Source organism: Myotis brandtii, unplaced genomic scaffold (genome assembly GCF_000412655.1).
Source record: "Myotis brandtii unplaced genomic scaffold, ASM41265v1 scaffold85, whole genome shotgun sequence".
Lineage (NCBI taxonomy): Eukaryota > Metazoa > Chordata > Mammalia > Chiroptera > Vespertilionidae > Myotis > Myotis brandtii.
The window spans coordinates 560,562-581,096 of NW_005371454.1; the positions used below are offsets into that span (position 1 = coordinate 560,562).

Sequence of the window (20,535 nt, forward strand, 5' to 3'; positions counted from 1 at the left end):
GGCGCCCCAACTCCCCAATCGGCCCTGCTCTGAGCCTGACCAGGGGCTGCACCTAGGGATTGGGCGTGCCCTCTGCCACCCGGGAGCAGGCCTAAGCCAGCAGGTCGTTATCTCCCGAGGGGTCCCAGACTGCGAGAAGGCACAGGCCAGGCTGGGGGACCCCCCTCCCCCGCCAAGTGCACAAATTTTTGTGCAACGGGCCTCTAGTCAATAAATAACATTTTTTAAAAATATACTTTATTGATTTTTTACAGAGAGGAAGGGAGAGAGGTAGAGAGTTAGAAACATCGATGAAAGAGAAACATCGATCAGTTGCCTCCTGCACATTCCCTACTGGGGATGTGCCCGCAACCCAGGTACATGCCCTTGACCGGAATCGAAGCTGGGACCTTTCAGTCCACGGCCGACGCTCTATCCACTGAGCCAAACCGGTTTCGGCATAAATAACATTTTTAAATATTTATGGAAGAGATTAACTAGCTGCTCACTAAACCTTTCTTCTTCCTGGGCAAAAACCTAGACTATATTTCTCAGTCTCCCATACAGTTAAATGAGGACATGTGACTGCATTTTGACCAATAAAATGTTACACTTTTAGGCCAGACCCATAAAACCTCCCATGTGCTTGCTTACTAGTTATTCCCCTTGCAGGTCAAGTGAAATCACCATGGTGAAGATGGCAGAATCACAATTTGAAGGACCCTGAATCACTGCCTAGAAGACTGACACTTGCTCAGGATAAAAAAACACATTTTGTATTCTACATGAGCAACAAATTAACTTTAATTTCCTTAAACTACTGAGATTTGGAGACTTATCTGTTATAACAGCATTATCTTAACTAAAATATAGAAATATTATAAACTTAGATGGGGCATGCGTCTGTGCCCCATCATGCTCCACACTCATTTTTGCAACTTGCTGTTTAAAGACAAAATAACATACGCCACTTTCTACATAGTTGCATAAGGATCTGTCTCTTTTTTAATGTAGCAAAATTTATGCATTTACCATTTTAACCATTTGAAAGTGTAAATTCAATAACATCTGGCACATTCACGATGTGTGCAACCATCACCACTATCTTGTTCCTGAAAATATTTATCACTCCAAAAGGAAATACTGTACCCACTAAGCAGCAGTCACTCCCCATTATCATCTCCTTTCAGCCCCTTTAAACCACCTATCTGCTTTCTAACTCTATTTTATATCAATTTAATCACAAAATATGTGGTCTTTTGTGTGTGGATTCATGCACTTTACAAAATGTTTTCAAGGTGCATCATATTATAGCATGTATTAGTACTTGATTTAAAAAAATTAATCCTCACCTGAAGACATGCTGAGAGAGAGAGAGAGAGAGAGAGAGAGAGAGAGAGAACATCAATGTGAGACAGAAACATTAATTGTCTGCCCTCTGTAAGCACCTGACTGGGGACCAAACCTGCAACTCAGGTATGTGGAATCAAAACCAACAATCTTTTGGTGCACAGGATGATGCTGCTCAACCAGCTGAGACACTCTGGCCAGGCAGTACTTGATTTTTTTATTGTTGACTTAATTAGGGTATATCCCCATCCCACCCCTGTGCTTTCCTCCACCCTGCTCCTCCCTGCTCCCCACCAGGCCGTCACCACATTATTGTCTGTGTCCATGGGCTGAATAATACTCCATTGTATGGATGTGCCACAAGTTATTTATTCATTCATCAATTGATGGACATTTGTGCTGTTTATACATTTTGGCTATTGTGAAGAGTGCTGCTATGAGCATTCATGCATAAGTTTTTCTTTGAACATTTGTTTTCAATTTGGGGTGTATATACTTAGCAGTGTTGAATCATACAGTAATTCTGTGTTTAGCTTATTGAAGAACAAGCAAACTTTTTTATACAGAAGCTAAACCCTTTTATACCCACAAGCAATGTATGAGGGTTCAAAGTTTTCTGCATCCTCACCAACAATTGTTATTTTCTTTAAATTATAGCCATTCTACTGGTTGGAAATGGTATCTCATTGTAATTTTAATTTATATTTCCCTAATGACTAATAATGTTGAGCATCTTTCTGTGTGCTTGTTGGCCATTTGTATAACTTTTTTGGGTAAATATTTTTCAATTCTCTGTCCATTTTATAATTGAGTTATTTGTCTTTTTTATTTTAGTTGTAGTTCTTTATCTGTTCTCTGCTAGATTCATATTAGATGAATGGTCTGCACATATTTTCTTCCATTCTCTGGGTTGTCTTTTCACTTCCTTTCTTTTTCAATTTTTCAAATTGATATTGAAGAGAGAGAAACATTGATTTGTTGTTCCACTTATTTATGCATTCATTTGTTGCTTCTTGTGTGTGCTCTGATGGGGATCAAAACCACAACCTTGGTGTATTGGGACAACACTCCAACCAAGCTACCTGGCCAGGGCCTCTTTACACTTACTTGATAGCATATTTTGATGTACAATTAAAAAAATTATGAAGTCCAATTTATTTATTTTCCTGTTGCTTATTTTTGGTGTCATATATAAGAAATGATCTCCAAATCAAAGGTCATGAAGATTTACACTTACGTTTTCTTATATGGTTTAATCTTATATTTAGGTATTTGATCCTTTTTGAGCTAATTTTTATATATAGTAAGAGGTAAAAATCCAAATTCATCAAGGTAAGCCAAGAGGAAGTTGAATTATTACTCCTAGTTATAAACTGAAAGGTATACATTACAAATAGCCAGGGAGAGAGGAGGTGGAATATAATGAAAATATAAAAGGGTCTGAGAGTAAAAGAAGCTGTTAAATCAAATCTTAATAAAGAAATATGAATTTATGTTGATGGAAAAGAAAATAAATGCTCATGGAGTTTTGATAATGATTTTAGAAAAGTACTCTCCAAATTTAACTATGATTCTTACTATTCTATAATCCCCCTTCATTACCCAAACTTTTAGTAAAAGTGCACTATAAACAGCCATTTTTATTATATATTCTGGGGAATGAATGAAGCAGATGAGGTCCAGCCTGGGATATGATGGCACTTGGAGAGCAGGTATCAGAAAAAGCAATTGAAAATGGTGCAGAAATATTATCGAGGATGAGGAGAAAAGGGAACCCTGGTGCACTGTTAGTGGGAATACAGACAGGTGTAACCACTGTGGAAAACAGTATGGAGTTACCTAAAAAAATTAGAAATGGAACTGACTTAAGACCCAGTGATTCAACTTCTGGGAATATATTTGAAGAAAACTAAAATGCTAATTGGAAAAAAATGAACCCTTATAGTCATTGCAGAGTTATTTAAAAGCAGCTCAAGTGCCCATCAGTAGATGAGTAGATAACAAAGCTGTGGTACATTTATACAATGGAATATTACTTGGCAGTAAAAAAGAAGGAAATCTTATCCTTTAAAACAGCATGAATGGACCTAGAGAGTATGATGCTAGGTAAAATAAGCCAGTCAGAAAAAGACAAGTATCACATGATCTCATTAATATGTGGAATCTAATGAACAAAATAAACTAATAAACAAAATGGAAACAGACTCAGAGATACAGAGAATGGACTGACAGCTGTCAGAGAGGAGGGAATTGGGGGACAGAGTGAAAAAGGTGAAGGGATTAAGTAAAAGAAAACACACCTCACAGACAGATAATAGTATGGTGATTACCAGAGGGAAAGGGGGTTGAGGGAATGTAGAAGAGGGTAAAGTGGGGATAAATGGTGATGAAAGGAGACTTGACTTGCTGTGGTGAACACACAATACAATCCTAATATATAAAAACCCAGGGTCCGTAACATCCAAAATGACCGAAGGCTCGACTGACTAGAAGTTAATCCTGCAGTCAGTGCTGGGTTGCCGTGGTGACCCAGCACTGACTGCAAAGGGGGCTGCAGATCAGGCCTGAAGAGAGGCCCGGAGAGAGAAGCAGGGTCTGATCTGTAGCCTCCGTGGCAGCTGTTGATCAGCACTTGCCTCTCTCTTTCTCTCAGGGCCTGGCCAGCAGCCATGCCTCTCTTTCTCTGGGCCTCTGCTGGGGCTGCTGATCAGCCCTGCCTCTCTCATCAGGCCCTTTGATAGGCCCGGAGATGTTGACTGGCATAGAAACTGACCAATAAGAACCAAATCTTGGTCAACTGTGAGGAGCCAATGGCTGCCTAGGAGGCAGAGCTTTTGATGCTGACTGGCATAGAAACTGATCAATTAGAACCAAATCTGGGTGAAGTGCAAGGAGCCAATGGCTGCCTAGGAGACGGAGCTTTTGATGCTGACTGGCATAGAAATTGACCAATCAGAACCTAATCTGGGTGAACTGTGAAGGCAGAACCTAAGGTGAGGGCTGAGGGAGGTTTTAAGGGCAACAATTATTTGGTGTAAGGTGTAAGAAAGTGGTTTAATTTTTTAATGACTAGTTTGGCAGTATAGTGCATATGGCTGGCTATCAGTCCAGATATAGGGATTATGTATTTTTGTCTGCCAAGAGCATCTCCTCCTGATGAAAAAGGCTCCCCGCCCCATTTAAGCAATCATATTCTATATAACCTATCTATACTAATAAAAGGGTAATATGCTAAGTAGATTAGGTCAACTGGCCATCTTCCGGGCATCCGACTTCCTTCTGAACAAAGCCATGGTGGTGGGGGCCGAGGCAGAGGACGTTAGGGGTGATCAGGCCTGCAGGGGAGGGCAGTTGGGGGTGAAATCAGGCTGGCAGGGGAGGGCAGTTGGGGGCAAGATCAGGCCAGCAGGGGAGGGAAGTTAGGGGCGATCAGGCAGGCAGAGGCAGTTAGGGGCAATCAGGCAGGCAAGGGAGAGCAGTTAGGGGCGAGATCAGGGCAGCAGATAAGGGCTGTTTGGGGTGAGATCAGGCCAGCAGGGGAGGGCAGTTTGGGGCGATCAGGCAGGCAGGCAGAGGCAGTTAAGGATGATCAGGCAGGAAGGCAGGTGAGGGGTTAGGAGCCAGTGGTCCCAGATTGAGAGAGTGATGTCCTAAACTGGCAGTTGGACATCTCCCAAGGGTTCCCCGATTGGAGAGGGTGCAGGTTGGGCTGAGGGAACCCCCTCCCCCATGCACGAATTTTGTGTACCGGGCCACTAGTATTCATATAATTGTATACCTGAAACCTATATAATTTTATTAACTAATGTCACCCCAATAAATGCAATACAAATAAATAGAATAAAAAATTAAATGATGCAGAAATAAGAAACAAATAAAAGAGACAAAGAAAAAGTGTAGCGCTCCCCACTCTGTTCCTATTAAAGTAACCTTTGGAGATATTAGGGACATGTGGAATGGCTCCATAAAAGAATAATTTGTTCTGTGTTATGGTAACCAACAGTGGATAAGGAGGGCCTGTTTGTGGAGCAAAGAGCATAAGATAAACACAGGCAGGACTTACAATCAGTGTGGCTCTGGCATGGGGCAAATACATGTTAACAAGGAAACTAAGCAGCAAAAAAGATTGTATATAATATAAAGCTTTCAAAAGCAGGGATAAAGGCGTGAGAGTCAATTTTGGAAATAAGTGGGCAACTATTTAGAGTTTTTCATTAGGGGAATGAAACAGTCAGAGCTGCAATTTCAGCACATTAACTTGACAGTATTGTGGGGGGAAAAAAGCAAGGGTCATCATTACCACTTGGGGAGCAAGTGTGACAGTATACTAGTAAGTGAGAGATTATGAAGTTCTGGAGCAGGGTTCTAATGAAGGGAATGAAAAATAAAGGATCCTGTGAGATATGGGGTTAACATTTCTAATACTGTGTTTGGCAGCTGACTAGAGGGTTGTAAGGGTGTGTATGACAAATAACTCCTAAAATTTAGTGGCACGAAACAATAAAATACTTATTATCTCTGACAATTCTGAAGATCAGGAATTTAGGAGTGATTTGGCTGGGGTGTCTAGGATTCTGGCTCTGGTTATCTCATGAGGTTATGTGCAGATGTTGACCAATGCTACAAGTATCTGAAGGTTTGACTGCGGCTGGTCTATCCTTCCCCAAGGTGACTCATTCAGATGGCTGGCAAGGTGGTGCTGGCTGTTGGCAGGAGGCTTCAGTTGTTCTTCACATGTTTCTCCATAGCCTGCTTATAGGGCTTCACATCATGTTGGCTGGCTTCCTGCAAAGTGAGTAATTGAAGAGTATAAGACAGAAGTCACAATGCATTTTAAAACCTAGTTTCACACTGTCCCTTTTACAATATTCTATTGGTCACATAGGTCAGCCTTAATTCAAAGTTGGAAGAGGAGTATGCAAAAGTATGGATATCCAGAAGAGGGAACTGTGAGGGAATGTATCGGTGGCTAGCTACCAAAGTATGGTTTCCTTTGAGGAAAGGAAAGCTTTACTTTATGTTCTCAGATTCTAGCCCAGTGCAGAACCAATCTGAAAAAAGAAAGATGACTTTGAGCCTTTGGAGCTTGTATAATTGAGAAAATTATAGCTCTGTGCCTTATAGAACTAGAGATGGAAACGCTTATTTGAAAGGGAAGATTATAAGTTTGATTTCTTTTTATATATTTTCTTTGAGGAGAGGAATAAATAAAAATGTATCTATTTGATTTTAAACCCTCAAATTTCAAAGGCTAATTGAAATTGACAAAATTAAACACACTTTTCTATATTCAGTCCCTTCCAAGTGCATTGAATTTCATTGTGAAGAAGTGGAATTAAGCATTGCCTCAATTTAGAAGGAACTTTTTGCTAGCTGCTGTAATTCTGAAGGAAACTTGAAAATTTATTTTTAGGAGGGGTTATCAACAATCACAGTCCTCATGGAGATATTATGAGATAATGATTTTTAAAGGAACAAAATTCAGATTTCAGATGATTTGTCTTTCTGTGCTATATACTAGTAAAGGTTAACAAATTCCAAAAGAAATCATAACAGGCTTGTAGTTTATAAAGATGAATTTTTCTTTGCCATAAACCCAAATCCCTAATCTGCTATCATTTTATGGTAGCAGCTAACATGACTGCATGCATCTACTCTAATCACATAAAGCCAGACATTTAATAACACACAGCTTCAGGGCTTTTTCTAGTCCTGCTGAATCCCTATGGATGTTATTCTTATACTCTGGGTTTGAAGCTTCATTATTCCTTAATTACTTATTAGAACTGCACATACCACCCAAATGGAGATTTTTAAATGCAAGTATGAGTGTGTATGTGAGGGAGACTATAGTCATTTCTTGTCCTATCTCATTCTGTTGGAAAGCATTGTGTACCTGTTATAGCAGGTGTATATAACCTGGTCATTAATATATATTTTTGAGATTTGCAAGATAGTTTGCCCTAAATATCCAACCATCAACAGTAAACTAAAATGCCTTAGGGCCTAATTTCCTACCACTCTCCATCCTGGATTAAGTGACATAAATGATTGATTATAATGTAATGTCTATTTACCTTATTGATTGCAATGTCTGTGAGGAGTATTTCTTTTGTTCATATTGAAATTAACTGCAGCTTTTATAACCTAAACAAAGAGCTGTCTAGTTTCCTTTTTTTACCATTAAGTTAAATAGAAAAACATTTTCTGGAAGATCCATTTTAGCACAGAATTGATTTCATGTATTTCTCCCAATGATTAGAGTAACACTGCTTGCTACCTGCCCAATCTGTCACTGACTACCATGGGGGAAATTTCAGGTGACACTAATGAATCTTGCAAATGCAGGGGCATTCAGCCATGTGGTAAAGCATCTTGGAAATGGTTAACACAGGAGCCTTTATGTCTGAGAGGAAAAGACACAAAAGCTGTTACTAGCTTTAAACATAGGGAGAGGCGGGGGAGGGTGTGTGGGTGGGAAGAGATCAACCAAAGAATTTATAGGCATATATGCATAACCCATGGACACAGACAATAGGGTGGTGAAGGCCTGAAGCGGGGGACAGGGGTAGGCTAGAAGCAGTCAATGGGGGACATATGTAATACTTAAAACAATAAAGATTTATTTATAAAAATAAACATAGGGCTTCTGTGATTTTGTATTTGTTGTTTTCTGTTTCTTGCTTGATTTCTTTGTCCATTTGTTGGCAGTACTTTCATTCCATTGCATTTAAATATCTAATTGAATGAGTATTAATGTTAAGGAGAATAAAGCATACATTTAACAATATTATTTTGGGGACCCTACAATTGAGACAGAATGACTGCTGTAAACATTCAGTGGTTATTAGTGATAAGAAATAGCTCAAGGTGTGCCAATATTTTGCAGATGTTTGGAGATCTTAAGACTGAGTAGGAATGGTTTTGGATAATATTCAATTCTGAAGTGTTTTTCAAACACACAAGTTTCTCTGTGGATTCATACTGAGGCTGTTGTCTACCTTTAGCATCTCCCTAAAAATGACAGCCAGGTGGATTTAATCACTTGGATTAATGGATAAAATCTGTATGTGGCTCAGAGAGGGAAAGTGACCCAGGAAGTACTTTTCCTGGGCACACCTAATGACATTTTTCCATGACTCGATCTGTGGGACTGGAGAGGACCTGGAATTCTATCTCCTCTTTGTGGGGAGATGGTAAATGAATTCCAACATTCCTACTGTTGAGCCAAAAGCTTTACAGCATGGACTCTTGCTTTTCCTACTGTGTACATTACTGTAACCTCAACCTCCAGAGTTTGAATTGTTTCTGTCAATTTAGTGTCTACGTTTTGGTATAAATACAAAAGAATATTCAAAATAGAGTTGCAGATTTTTAGTTCTAGAATTATTTTTCTGGAATGCTATTGAGACACTTACCTTGGATTGACTGACATGATCTACACTGGGAGTTGACAAAAAGGAACTCTGTCATGGAAATGATAATACCAACTCTTCTCTACTGGGAAATGCATGATGTTGGAGAGATTTTCCTTTCCTGTTCTGTTTCAACTTCTTATCTGGTTCAGTCCCTCCTATGACTAGTAATGTTGATTACAGAATGGCTTATTGGGTTGAATTGTATAGTCTGTGGCAATGGAGACAGAACAATTAACTGGTCCCTTTGGGGATGGTATCAGTGGCATTTTACTCATTAGTGGACAGAGTGAGCCAATAACAGATAGTGCCACAGAAATGAATGTGTAAATTCCACTTTGTTGATGTCCTAGCATGGAAGCAAACTAGATAAAAGGGGAGAAAGGAGAATTCCAGAAATAAGGAATTAACTATACTTGTTTTACTTATAGGTAAATATATAATTTGACAGTATTTCATCTTATCTAAGAACTTATCTTTTTTTGGGGGGGGGTCATTCTCTTTCAATTATATAAGATTTTTTTTTAATTCAAGCTGATAATTTACAAAATATACTTCACTCAAACAAAAACACCATAGAAATAATGGTGGTTACGGCTATTGAGTTATTAGTTTATGCTTTATTCTCTTCTCTTTATATTTACTCCCACTCTGTTGTAAGCAAAGTCAATCTTTGGTGCTTCCTTAATTCATGGTAGGTTTGTGTAGACAGGAAAGACCCCAATCTTTTTGGCTTTTGTTTTTCTGAAGACTGTGCTCCTTGAAAAGAGAGAAGAAAGATAATTTTGAAAGTAGCAAAAGGGGATGCAGGAAGGAAATTGAGGTTGATAAGGTCTTTGCCTAGTGGGACTTATTAATTGCATTTTTGCTTCTCTTGAAGGAGAAATGGCCACCTGTTGCAAATAAGGAGGCTGAACCCTATGCCCTGGTAGTGAAATTATGCAACACCAAGAAGCCATGCAGACTTGGACTAAGGGCATCTCAGCATGTGTATTAATACACAGAAAGACTTTCCTAAATGTCCTTCAGGAAAGTTCATACAAATTCACTCTAGAAAACTCATTAGAACTATTTGCCTTAAAAAATAATTCAAAGCCCACTCATCAGAATTTCTATAATTACCAATTATAATATTTTGAATACTTGGTATCCCATATACTAAAAATGCAGTCTGGGTGAAAGTTGCCCCAATGTTCCTTATTTTCATTTGTTCGAAAATGTAAGATTTTCAGAAAACTAAATTTTTGTACAGATTCTGCTCTGTGACTCTGAAGAGTGCCCATTGAGAGCATTTCTAATTTGTTATAAATAATGCTCTGTTCATTTTTATTTTTGAACAGATTCTTGAAATTCAAATAACTGAAGCACAGGTTAGTATATATTTAAGACACACAATATATACTAACAAGCTGCTTTTATCAGTCTCTTATATTCCCACTATAGTGCAGAAAAATGTTTTTCTCATTGTACTCTTATCAGTATTAATAACTTTTTACAAATTATTTGTTAATTTAATACAAAAAAACTGAGTTTATTGATATTTAATAGACATCTTTGATTAATAGCAAGACTGAATAGTTTCTGTATTTATTAGTCATTGTATATTCTTTTAGGTTACTTTCCTGTTTTTAGTCATTTTCAAATTAAGGGATTTAGTACTTCTTAAAGTTTTATATAACTACTAGAGGCCCAGTGCATGAATTCATGCACCAGTAGGGTCTCTTGGCCTGGCTTGTGGGATCAGGCTGAAATACAAAAGAATATTCAAAATAGAGTTGCAGATTTTGATGTCCCCTGAGGGGTCCCGGATTGCAAGAGTGTGCAAGCCAGACCAAGGGACCCCACTAGTGCACAATCGGGGCCAGGGAGGGATGCAGGAGTTTGGCCAGCCAGGGAGGGACCGCAGGAGGGCTCCAGGGCATGTCCAGCCCATCTTGCTGAGTCCTGATCGGCCAGACCCCAGCAGCAAGCTAACCTACCGGTTGGAGCGTCTGCCCCCTGGTGGTCAGTGCATGTCATAGTGAGCAGTTAAGTGGCCTTAGCATATCATTAGCATACTACGCTTTGATTGGTTGAACGGCCGACTGGGCAGCTGAACACTTAGCATATTAAGCTTTTATTATATAGGATTCATATTTATATACTTTTATAAATATAGATATTAAAAATTTGCTATATTTGCAGATGTATCCTTGTTTATTTTTTACATTTTAATGTTCTACATGATATTTTAACACTCATTATATTATTTTTTCATATTAAAATTAATTATGCAGGTTCTGAGTAACTCAGTGTGACTTGAAGCATAGAAACTTTCAAATGAAAAATGAAAAAGAAAATTTCAGACAGTGGAAAAGGCAAAAGGACCTGAACCTTTTTGAGGAAATGATAGAAGTAAGTGTTGCTGAAACAAATTGAGCTGAAAGGGTGAGTAGGCCAATTTGTCAACTATTAATTTTCTGTAAGACACTTAACAAAATGTCCAGTTTGCCAAATTGGCTAATCTCAAAATGGGTCTTCTTCATTAAAATTTGAAGCATTTTTTCCCAAATGAGGTCATTTTATTCTTTTTAATATTTTTGAAAAAATTTAATTTACCAGTTTCTTTTCTCTTCATTGCAGCTTTTAAAGTAGTATTCATGCTGTCAAAAGCTAAAGGTCATAGTTATTTTAGTGCATTTATCAAAGTAGTTAATAGTCAGAAAAATATGTTTCATAGTAAATATAAAGTCAGAATTTCATCTGAAAACTTTTCAGCTTGCACTACTTTGTATTTTTTTCTATTTTTCATAACACATAATATATAGCAGTGGTCGGCAAACTCATTAGTCAACAGAGTCAAATATCAACAGTACAACGATTGAAATTTCTTTTGAGAGCCAAATTTTTTAAACTTAAACTATATAGGTAGGTACATTGTTATTAACTTAATTAGGGTACTCTTAAGCTGGCCTTTGCTAAAAAAGTCCTCAATCTGATTGAGGTACGTTCGCTGAGGTCGACCCCTTCCAACTCTCCCATCCACACTCATATACTTGTTTCATCTATCTCCTTTCGTTCATCCTCTCTATATGTCCAAACCATCTCAACATACCTTTCTCAATCCTCGACACTACATCTTCTTTCACTCCACAAAGAAAACCGACTTCTGCACATGGGCCACGAAGTTTCAATCGCACTGTACGTGCGGGCCCGCACGTGGTATTTTGTGGAAGAGCCACACTCAAGGGGCCAAAGAGCCGCATGTGGCTTGTGAGCCATGGTTTGCCAACCACTGATATATAGCATAAATTAACTACCTTAATATCTTGTAAAACTAAAACTCTTTACCCATTAAACAATAAATGGGTAAAGTTATTCCCATAACTCTTCCTCTAGCCATCAGGCAGCTGGTTCCACATCATTTAATTTTTTGTTTGCTTGTTTTTTGTTTGCTTGTTTTTTATCTGTCCTTTACTATCACATCCCAGCCTCAGTTCTACTCTGTTACTGAGTTCAGTTTTGTGGGTTCTTTTTTAGATTCCCCACCTAAGTGGTAGCATACAATATTTGCCTTTTTTTGTCTGGTTATTTCAGTTAGCATAATTTCCTCCAAGTTTATCCATGTTGTCACAAATGGCAGAATTTCCTTCCGTTTTATGGTTCAATAATATTCCATTGAATATATACAATACATTTTCTTTATTCATTCGTAAGTCAATGGACATTTAGGTTGTTTCATTATCTTGGCTATTGTGAATAATGCTTCAGTGAATGTGGGAATGCAGATATCTCTTCCAGATAGTGATTTCATGTGCTTTGGATATATACCCAGAAGTGGGATTGTTTAATCATATGGTGGTTTTCTTTTTAATTTTTTGAGGAATCTCCATACTGTCTTCCCTAGTGGCTGCACCAATTTGCATTCTCACCAACAGTGCACATCCTTACCAACACTTGTCATTGCTTGTCTTTTTGGTGATAGCCATTCTAACAGGTGTAAGATTATCTCTCATCATGTATTAATGATGATTAATAAAGTTGAACACCTGGTGGCCATTTGCATGTCTTTAGAAAAAAAGTCTATTCATATCCTTTGATGGTTTTTGTCATATTATTTGTGTGTTTTTGTTTGTTTTGTTTCATTTCTTGCTATTGAACGAGTTCCATGTATAGTTTGGATAATAACCCTTTGTCTTATATGTGGTTTGCAAATATTTTTTATGTTCTGTAGGTTGACTTTTCATTCTGTTAATGGTTTCCTTTGCTATGCAGAAACGTTTTAGGTGTGACACAGTCCCACTTAATTATTTTCTTTCTTTCTTTCTTTATTGATTAAGGTATTACATATGTGTCCTTATCCCCCATTGCCCCTCCCCCTGCTCATGCCCTCACCGCCCCCGGTGTCTGTGTCCATTGGTTATGCTTATATGCATGCATACAAGTCATTTGGTTGATCTCTCCACCTTACCCCCATCCTCCTCTACTTCCCTCTGAGGTTTGAGCATCTGATTGATGCTTCTCTGTCTCTGGATCTGTTTTTGTTCATCAGTTTATATTGTTCATTATAGTCTACAAATGAGTGAGATCATGTGATATTTATCTTTTTCTGACTGGCTTATTTTGCTTAGTAGCATAATGTCAGGACCATCCGTGCTGTTGCAAATGGTGAGAGTTCCTTCCTTTTTACATCAGCGTAGTATTCCATTGTGTAGATGTACCACTGTTTTTTAATCCACTCATCTGCTGATGGGCACTTAGGCTGTTTCCAAATCTTAGCTATGGTGAATTGTGCTGCTATGAACATAGGGGTGCATATGTCCTTTCTGATTGGTGTTTCTAGTTTCTTGGGATATATTCCTAGGAGGGGGATCATTGAGTCAAATGGGAGTTCCATTTTTAGTTTTTTGAGGAAATTTCATGCTGTTCTGCACAGTGGCTGCACCAGTCAGCATTCCCACCAGCAGTGCACGAGGGTTCCTTTTTCTCCACATCCTCGCCAGCACTTGTCATTTGTTGATTTGCACTTAATTATTTTTGCTTTGTTGCCTGTGCTTTTGGATTCAGATCCTGAAAGCCATTCATACCAATGTCAAGGAGCTTTCCCCGCTTCTTTTTCTTCTAGTAGTTTAACAGTTTCAGGTTCTTCGGGATTGTGAATATGTTTGGCTGGGCCATATCTGAGCTTCTTTATGACCCTTTAAGATTAAGTTCATCTGATTAAAAACATTTTTATGAATGTCTCTATAGCTGCCACCAATTCACCTTGATCTATAATAAAGCTATACTTTAATTGCCTTTTGATGTTTTGGGGGGTGGGGTGAGTGCAAGGGCTATCGTCTCTCAACTAGTTTCTAAATTGAGTGCAGGGAATAGGAATGCTATACATCATCTACCTAATGTTTCAATATCATGGATCTTTGACTGGAAATCTTGACCTGATAGTTGGGAAAGAAAAAATGACACTTGTAGTACAGCCTGGGCAAGAGGCATCAGGTTTCAATGCCTTTATGTCATGTGGTATTTTGACCTTGGCAGGATGCAGAAGGTTATATTCCAATAGGTTTTTAACTGGGCCAGGCAGGCTAGGCCTCAGTAAGCATAAAAAATGGGGGACTCTGGCTGCCCTTATGCTGACCCACACTGGCTTAGCTTTTGACTGAGCAGGGTCTGCTGACACAAGGATTAAATGATCAAAAGAGAAAGCCAATTTGTCCTAGTTAAGGCCTATATGAAAACAAACTGAGCTTTCCAAGTGTTTGAGCTTTCTAAGCATTTGTGCATTGGGTTAAACAGAAAAGAAAGGGACTTTTTTTGCTGCTTTCTCAGACAAATATACATGTTGCAATTTTTAAAATTTGAGATATAATTGACATATAACATTGTGTAAATTTGAGATGTGCAACAAGTTAATTAGATACATATATTGCAATATGATTACTACCATAGATTCAGCTAACATCTCCATCATATCACATGACTAGCTCTTATTTTTTGCTGGTAAAAGCATTTAAGATCAAGTCTCTTAGTAGTTTTAAGCATATAATACAATATTGTTAACTATAATAACAATGCCATGCATTAGGTCTAGAACTAGTTTTAGGGATCAGAGGGAAAAACATAGTCCAATCTTTCGAAACTAAGTGGCTATTCCATATGCTCAAGTCTAAGATCTCACCAAGTCATCTCAACTCAGACCTGGATTTACTAATGAAATAAATTTGGGCCAAGGCTTTAGTGCTCATAGACCCAGATTATGTGTTCACCTAGAAAAGGACAGTAAGTTTTGTTAATGAACATTGTTTTGTTAAAGTAAAGAAATATCTGAATGAAATTGAAATACCAAAACTTTAGAAGACAAAAACACATGCTCCTAGAATACTCTGTCTTATAGCATCAAATTTATTGAAGTAGTCCAGGGAGCTCCAGAGTAGTCTGACATCTATACTTCAGACTTACAATCTACACAAGAGCAGTAGGAAAATGAAAGAAAAATAAAGGACTAAAGAATGATTATGCTGATGGAGAGATTTACTTTAAGAACTTAGACTCAAGCAAGGCAGGTAAAAAGGATAAAAGAAAATGTTTTTGTCTCTAATTGCCCTTTTGGGGGAAGCCCTGGCTATGGGCCTTAACAAAGAATAGAAGGCATTGAATGCACATTTTGCTAAATACCAAATGAGTAAATGTTTAAAAGGAAGATTTTGCCAGTGCCATAAAATGAACCTCTGAGGTACAAGAATAAATCTGAAATGTTGTTTTAAATAAACCAGTCAGAAAAAGACAAATACTATATGATCTCCCTTATATGTGGAATCTACTGAACAAAATAAACTGATGAACAAAATAGAAACAGAGGCATGGGTATATGGAACAGACTGACAGCTGTCAGAGAGTAGGGTGGTTGGGGTCTGGATGAAAGAAGGTGAAGGGATTAGCCAAAGAGCATCTATACTAATAAAAGCCTCGGGGGTAATCAGGCCAGCAGGGGAGCAGTTAGGCATCAATCAGGCTGGTAGGGGAGCGGTTAGGGGGCGATCAGGCTGGCAGACAGAAGTGGTTAAGGGCAATTAGGCAGGCAGACAGGCAAGCAGTTAGGAGCCAGTGGTCCTGGATTGTGAGGGGGATGTCCGACTGCCCCAGAGGGGTCCCAGATTGGAGAGGGTGCAGGGCCGGGCTGAGACAGCCCCTCTCCCCCGTGCACAAATTTTGTGCACTGGGCCACTAGTATATACATAACCCATAGACACAGATAACAGTGTGGTGATGGCCAGACATTTAGCACTTCAGCTTTCCAAATTTTGAAACCAAAAAGCAGTTTTTAGCTAACTCCTATGTGAGGTCTATGTGAACCCAACTGGGAGAGAGCACCTTAAAACTACAGACGCATTGTGCATAGTATAGCAATTATGGAATAACCACTGAAAGATTGCATTCTTCTATAACATGCAATTTTTCTCAATATAATGTTTGTAAATTCCCTCTGTCCTTTACAGTATTCCACTGAACATGCAATTATCTGTCCTCCAATTAATGGACACATGGATATTTTGGCTATTTTTCTTTTACTTCTGCTAGAAATGCTGCTTTGAACATCCTTGTTCATATCTTTTGTAAACATGTGTGTCTCTGGGTTATGTACCTAGGAGTGTAATTGTTGGTTTGCAAGATTTATGTTTCTTCCACTTGTCAGATAATATAAAATTATTTTCTAAAATGACAGTAAAATTTTTATAGAAGAAACTAGTAAGGCTATCCAACACTTATTTCCCGGTCTGCCTTTCAGCTCAATGGCTGAGTTCTGACCAATAGATTGTAGGCACAGATGGTATGCAATCTGGAAAGAGAAATTGTACCATTCTCATTCTCATTCTTCTCTTCTGGCTAGAATTAAGAAGATTGCTGGAAAGGCAGGAATCTTAGATCATGGGGGGATAACCATGTCTTGAGGATGATGGGAACAAATAAACAAAAAAGGAGCCTGGGTCTCAGATGTATGTAGAACTCCGTATTAGTTATAAACTTCTAATGTTAATGTGGGAGAGAAAATAGCCACTATTTAGGTTAACTCACTGATAATCTAGGTTTTGCGACACCCTCAGTAGACCTTAATGACAACTAACATGCATTCTCAACAGCAGCTTATACGCGTTCTCACTAGCCTTTATTTTTATCTACTCATGCATTTACCATATTTTCTCCATTTTTTAAAGATTTGATGAGTCTAAAATGGTCCTGATTTGTTGGTTTAATTTCATTATTGTTAATAAAATTAAGCATCTCTTCATATGTAATACTAGAAGCCTGTTGCATGAAGATTCACGCAATAGGCCTTCCTCCTCCTGGCTCCTGGCACCGGTTTTCCTCCGGCACCTGGGACCCAGGCCTTTGGTCTGGCTGCAGCAAGGCTTGGCTTCTCCACTGCGGCCACAACGAAGAAGCCAAGTCTCTTCAGTCTTCAGTCGTCAGTCTTCACTCCTGCCAGGACCTTCGCCTTCAGTCACTCCGCGCCGGTGTATGCAAATTAACCGTCATCTTTATTGGGTTAATTTGCATAGTCACTCTGATTGGCTAGTGGGTGTAGTGGAGGGACACCAATTTGCATGTTTCTCTTTTATTAGTGTAGATAGTTTTCATCTATAAAATAACTGTTCTTGATATATGACTATTTTTTCTAATTAAGCTGTTTTCATTGTTAGATTTTAAAAATATATAGTCTAGACATTAATGTCTATTGGTTATATATTTTGCAACTATCCAACTCAGTTTCTGCATTATATTTTCATTTCTTAATGATAAACAGAACTTCTTAAGGTGATATAGTTGTATTACTAATCTTTCCATTATGATTTCTATTTTCATGTCTTCATATGCCATGATGACCTAAATAACTTTTTCAAATTTATCTTTTAAATATTTTAAATTTTGTTTATCCCGTGTTAGTCTTTAGTACACATGACATTGACTTTTTGAGTATATAGTATGAGATAGTAATTACATTTATTTTTATCTCATATAAATTATCTCAACACCATTTCTTAAATAGTCATTTTGTTTCCATGGAAACAGTACAATTTTTGTCATAAATCAACTTACCCATACTGGTCCATTTTATGATCGATATATATATTTATATCACTGAGTGGCCAGATCATTATAACCACCTGACTTTTGTAGGCAAATTAGCCGTACACTGCATTGTATGGGATATGGAAGCTGAAGGCTTGTTCAAACACCTTTGCTGTCTGCAGTTACCAAGATAAAACGTCTCCAATTCGCACGGAAACACAAGGATTGGACAGTTGAGCATTGGAAAAAAGTCATGTCGTCCAATGAATCATGTTTCCAGTTGCATCATGCAGATGGCAGAATGAGAATTTGGTGGAAACAGCATGAAAGCATGCATCCCACATGCATGAGTACAACCCTTCAAGCTGGTGGGGGCAGTGTTATGGTTTGGGGAATGTTTTCCTGACATGATTTGGGCCCTTTAATTCATGTGGAACAATGTCAGAATAGCACAACATACCTAAGTGTCATTGCTGATCAACTTCATCCTATCATGTTGATGGCATATCCCAATGGAGATGGCTTCTTCCAAAAAGACAATTGCGTCATGCCATGGTGCTCCTATTGTGCAGGAGTGGTTTTAAGAACACGAGGGAGACTTTACCTTGCTTAAGGGGCCCCCACAATCACCAGATCTCAATCCAATTGAGCATTTGTGGGACGAAATTAAAAGAGCCATCAGGCAGCTGGTTCCACAACCATCAAATCTCACAGAACTGGACAGTGCTATTCATCAGGCATGGTGTCAGATTCCTCACATCACCTTTCAACATCTCGTGGAGTCAATGCCAAGAAGAATCGCCGAAGTATTGAAGGCAAAGGGTGGCCCAACGAAGTACTGATGGGGTGGTCATAATAATCTGGCCTAGTCAGGGATACATGCCTGGGTTGTGGGCTTGATCCCTGGTAGGGTGCATTAAGGAGACAGCCAATCTGTGTTACACTCTCACATTGACATTTATCTCTCCTCCTTTCTTTTCCTCTCTCCCCCCAAAAATCAATAAACTATTTTTTTTAAATGAGGTACAGCCCAGCCAGTTTGGCTCAGTGGGTGGATAAAGCATTGGCCTGCAAACTGAAGGGTCCCGGGTTCAATTCCAGGCAAAGGGCACATGCCAGGGTTGTGGGCTCGATCCAGGGGGTGTGTAGGAGGCAGCCGATCAATGATTCCCTCTCATCATTGGTGTTTCTATCTCTCCCTCCCTTTCCCTTCCCCTCTGAAATCAATAAAAATATATTTTTTTAAATTAAATAAAAAAAATAAAAAATGAGGTACATGAACTGCAAGGAGACTTACACCAGGAATACCTGGGAATGTACCTGAATCTATATGTCCATCGGTGAACAGTGTAAAGGAGAAAAGTAGGAAAGGCATTGAAATTTATTCTTCCTAATTTCTTCTAAACTTTTGAGTCTAATGAAAATATTCTCCAAGGTAAACTTTGAGTGAAAATCAGTTTTGGATTGTGTTGTATGTGTTATGAGCTGTTGAGTCAGCTCCAACTCCTGGTGACCCTATAAATGAGTGATAACCACAATGTCATGTCCTCAACAGCCCTTTTCAGCTCCTGTAAAATCATGACTACAGCTTGTTTTATGGAGTCATTTCATCTCATATTTGGACTTTCTTTTTTCCTGCTGTCTTCTATTTTTCTCAGCATTATTGTCTTATCTAAAGAATCTGCCTTCAACTTTGTCATTTTTCCTCCAGCAATGCTACAGTTTTAATTTGCTCTAGGATTCAGTTATTAGTCTTTCTGGTGGTCCAAGGTATCCATAGAGCTCTCCTCCAACACCGTATTTCAAATGAATCATTTTTTTCCTATCAACCTTCTATATTGTGCAACTTTAACAGCTGTACATAGTAATTGTGAATACAAGGGTATAGATTATGTTAGCCTTCATTTCCAATGACATTTTTTTTTTGCTCTTGATGATCTTTCCTAATTCTCCCATTGTCCTTCCAAGTTTCAGCTTTGATTTGTTGGCCAACATTACATAATTTCTTATACCAATGTTACATAGTTTTAATTAATAAAGCTTTAGAGCAAGTTTTGTTTTAATGTAGGATAAATCTCCCAATTCTTCATAATCATTTCCTCTCTAATCTGATCATATTTCCAGGAATCTAAGATTACATGCGCACAAATATAAAATAATATACAAAAATATGTAATATTTTAGAGATTACCCAATTTACCAACATATTACTTATTCCATTTTCCACTTTCAACAACAATGTGTGAGAGAGACTATTGATCCACTGGTTTGCCTTTCTTTTGAAAATACTGAAGTTTCTTAGTCACAGAATAAGACAAAACAAAAGAAAAATCGCAATAAGCCTTTGTGAGAGTAATAATTTGGAACCAAGAGAAATAAAAACATATATCAAGAATACATGTGACAGGATGTTCCTATCAGCTTTAATCCTTTTAGCAGAACTTGGGAACAATTCAAATGTTTATCAGTATTTCACTATGCTTATTTAATGCACTGCTATAAGGTATAAAAGGATTTGAATTTCTGATGTTTACAACAATGTAGAAGCATCTCAAAAATGCAATGTAGATCAAAAGAAATCATGTATAAAAGATTACATACTGTATGCTGCCTTTCACATGAATTTCTAGAACATGAAAAAATAATTGATGATAACAAATAATAACAGGGTTTGCCTCTGACTAGATTGGAAGATTTCTTAGAATGGTGAATGAGGGAAATTTCTGAATGATAGAAATGTTCA

At 38.1% G+C, this 20,535-nt stretch overlaps 1 pseudogene; it reads right to left on the reverse strand.

Annotated features, from left to right (window-relative positions):
- LOC102262885 overlaps positions 1-8,764 on the reverse strand; it is a 25,005-nt pseudogene extending 16,241 nt beyond the window's left edge.
- Positions 8,765-20,535: the final 11,771 nt, after the last annotated feature.